The sequence below is a fragment of the Lactuca virosa genome, chromosome 1 (assembly GCF_052849685.1).
Source record: "Lactuca virosa cultivar CGN04683 chromosome 1, Lactuca_virosa_CGN04683_v6, whole genome shotgun sequence".
Classification (NCBI taxonomy): Eukaryota; Viridiplantae; Streptophyta; class Magnoliopsida; order Asterales; family Asteraceae; genus Lactuca; species Lactuca virosa.
Window position 1 is genome coordinate 33203453 of NC_136426.1, and position 4003 is coordinate 33207455.

Here is a 4003-nt window from a genome sequence, read left to right on the forward strand (position 1 = left end):
TCTTTTTGGATTGATGTGTTGCGATTATGATTTCTGTTTGTTTTTCAGGTGCACAACTCTGTAAGTGGCATGAACTTCAGGTCTAAGCTGCAGGATGAACACTTGGAGATCTTACAATCACCATGGTTGATTGAACTAGTGGCTTTTTATATGAATTTCAGTGAATCAAATGAAATGATCTGCTATGAGCTTTGTAGTTCTTTCTCTTATGATCTCAGTGTTATAATTTCAGAACCTGTATTGAAATTGGTGCTTCCAGATTATGTAGTTCTGGAATAGAATGGGAGGAAAGACCTGTTGAAAAATGAGATGAAGTTGGTAAGCAAACTAAAGAGTTCTGCGAATCACAAACAAGGTATTTTACAGGACTTTGATGTGCGATGACAATATTAGAAAGGTTTTTCACATGTTAACATCAACACATGGTTGGTTGTTTTACCTCATATCATTGCAACAATCCACTCAAATAATCATGCTGTGAGAGAGTTGATACAATCTCTTCTCGTTCGCATAGGACAAAGCCATCCACATGTCTCTTCTGTTTTTCCTTTTGTACCCTTTTAGAACATAAAACACCAAGTAGACTTACCTGTTTCAAAATCCATTTCAGGCTCTTATGTACCCTCTTCTTGTCGCCTGTAAGTCAATAAGCAATTTGAGGAAGGTTGCAACTCAGGAAGTGGTTGACAAAGTGAGGAAACACAGTGGTCTGTTGGTTGATCAGGTGAAATAATAACTTAATAATAATGAATCAATGACTGTTGATTAATTTGGGGTTTAGGGTTTTTAGCTGAAAACTAGATTTGTTTTACGTGAAGGCACAACTTGTGTCGGTTGTATTTCGGTGAATATAATATTGAGGGAATGCTTAAGGTTTTAGAACCATTGCATGAAATTCTTGAAGAAGGTGCCAAGAGAAACAACACAACCATAAAAGAGAAAGCTTTTATTCAGGTCAGTTCAGATATTCTTTTACATCATATTATCAAAATTGACATGTTTTCAAAATATTATACTAATTGGTGTCTCTTGATAAAATTTCAGACATATCTTCATTAGCTATTGGAAGCGTATGAGTGTTGCATGGAATATAAGAGAACTGGAAAAGACGTTGAGCTTACTCGGGTACACAATGAATCTTTATATCTCTATAATAATCTCTAAGTGCATCATCTTGAATAACAGAATCTCATATCTTAATCATTTAAATGTGTTTTTTCTTAAGGCCTGGGATCTGTAGTATCATGTCTCTATAAGTAACTTTTTTCATGCATATTTTTTTAATGCCATTAAAGTTAAATTGTAGGGATAAATGCAAATCACAGCAATGTAACTTATTTCATGTATTTACTTTTTTTTGTGTCTTCGTTTTACAATATGAAGGAAGGAATACTCAAAGTTGGTGTTTGATTGTTTTCCTTTTGTGTAAATGCAGTCAGTTTCTCCAGAATTAGTAGAGTGTCGTGACTTAGAGCTTACTGTTCCTGGAACTTATTGGGCAGGTATAATAATAATATTATATTATATATGTTTTGAATGATGAGTAATATAATTTATTAATTATACATACATGTTTATATATCTAGTTAGTCATCTTCTTCTTGAAATATCTGGTTAGTCAGTCTCTGGATATGTATAAAAAGAATTTTTTTAATATGAACAAGGATAAAAGTGCAATGGTTTGGTTGGTTTTCTTTTCTGATTTGAACAACCAGACACTCTCCTGCAAATTCAAAAGGAAGATGGCACAGGCAAGGAGTATCCTTTGGGAGCTGCCCTTGAGCCCACCAAAAATACTTTGATTCAAGACAATATAAAACTCTTATTGGTAGATCATTTTGATTCCACTCTTATACATACCATGTGTATTATTAATTAGTTGATATTGATATTGTACAACTGACATGATTATTGTGTAGGATTTCTGTGTAGTTTTTTTTATCAAGAGTTGGGATTGATATTAAAGCTAAGAGACATGATGATTGGTTGGATACATGAAGGGTTTCAAAGCTTCTTTAGACAGCTTAATGATGAGTTACTGAAACAAGAAGGTGCCCCTTTATAGCAATGTACTATTAGGTTATATAGTTAGGGAAAACCTCTTAATAACAATGTATAATCAGATCCCTTTAAAATCAATGTATTACAATTCTTTGACATGATGTTATTGGATGAAATTGATTGTTTTGGTATAAATATTTTTTATATATTTTTGTATTATGCGTAAAAGAGTATCGTAAAGGCACGTCGTATATGTATATTGTAAATGGTTGCTGAAGTTTATGACACGCAAATGCGTGTCATCTTCATTTATGACAGGGGATATAATGATACACAATGTGTGTCCTAAACGCGCATCGTAAGGTTACGACACGCAAATGCGTGTCGTCTTCCTTTATGATAGGGCCTTCCTTGATACGCATTGTGTGTCGTAAATGAGCGTAGTAAATGTGTGTCGTAAATGCACGTCATCTATAGACGACGCGCAAAAGCGTGTCGTCTCTCGTTATGACATGGCCTTCCTTGACACGCATTTGCGCTTCGTCTGAGCGTTTTACGACATGCAGTGCGCATCATAAATGGCTGTTTTTCTAGTAGTGATAACAAGCTGGAACGAGCTCGCCAAACTTTTTGTAGAGAAATATTTTCCTGAGGTGAAAGTGTCAAATTTACGCAGAGAAGTTCTCGGTATAAAGCAAGGGAAAAGAGAAGATCTCCACACTTATTGGGAGCGGTTCAAGAAGTTGTTGGTCCGATGCCTAAAACATGGAATTAGTGATTACCAGCTATACCAATGTTTCTGCGAAGGCTTAGTACCCATGGAAATAAGATATATAAATGCATGTGGAGGGTCACTTTCATATTTGAGACCAACGGAGATCCAGGCATTAATCGAGAAGATGGCCAATGAATCAAAACACTCTGCAACTGAGGAAGGGTGGTATCCGGACCAACCAAGAGGGGTCAAAGAAATAAGTAATGCCCACGTAGAATCTCAGATTTTAGAATTGACAATGGCTGTTCTCCTGCTGACAAAAGAAAAAGGTATCGAGTCAAAAGTTAAAGCTTGCAGGATCTGCTGCAAAACTGGGCACCCAACTAATATGTTCCCAATATTGCAAGAGGATATAGTTGCAGTCAAAGCTGTCGGGGGCTACCAACAGAATTTTCAGAATAATTATCAGCAGAAACAACAATTTCAGCCTCCACCCGAATTTCAGCAGCAGCGAAATTTTCAGCAGCCTTCACAGCAATATTCTGGTAGCTCTAGCATGATCGTGGAGGATATTGTTAAAAGTATGGCCACCAGCACTCATGCATTCCAGCACAAAACTAGAGCGAACATCAGAAATCTGGAACAGCAGGTCTCTCAACTTGCCACTTCTGTGGGTCGGCTGGAATCTTAAGGAAAGTTACTGACACACACTGAAAACAATCCAAAGAACAATGTGAGTTCTATTTCCTTGAGAAGTGCGAAAACATATGGAGGCCCAAGCTTATCTAAACCATAAGACAAAGCTGAAGAAGAATTTGAAGAAGTTCTGGTAGAAGAAGGAGATGCGGAAGAGACAGAAAAAGGAGCTGAAGTTGAAGAGTATGAAGAAGTATTGGTTGAAGAAGATAAAGAAAAAAATTTCCAAGACCACCCAAGCCAATTCTGAAGGAGTACAAGCTACTACCGCCCTTCCCATCGCGACTGAGAAGCACGAAACGCGAGCGTGAGGACGAGGAAATTATGGACACTTTTCGTAAGGTTGAGGTAAATATCCCACTTTTAGATTTTATAAAACACATTTCTCGTTATGCTAAGTTTTTAAAAGAATTATGTGTTTCAAAGAAAAACCAAAATCTAATGAAACAATTAAAGCTGGTGAAAACATTTATGCTATTTTGCAAAAAGGTTTGCCTCCAAAGTGCAAGGATCCGAGGATTTTCTAAGTTCCTTGTAAATTGGGGAACCTTAATTTTTCAAAAGCCATGCTAGACTTAGGTGCATCAGTTA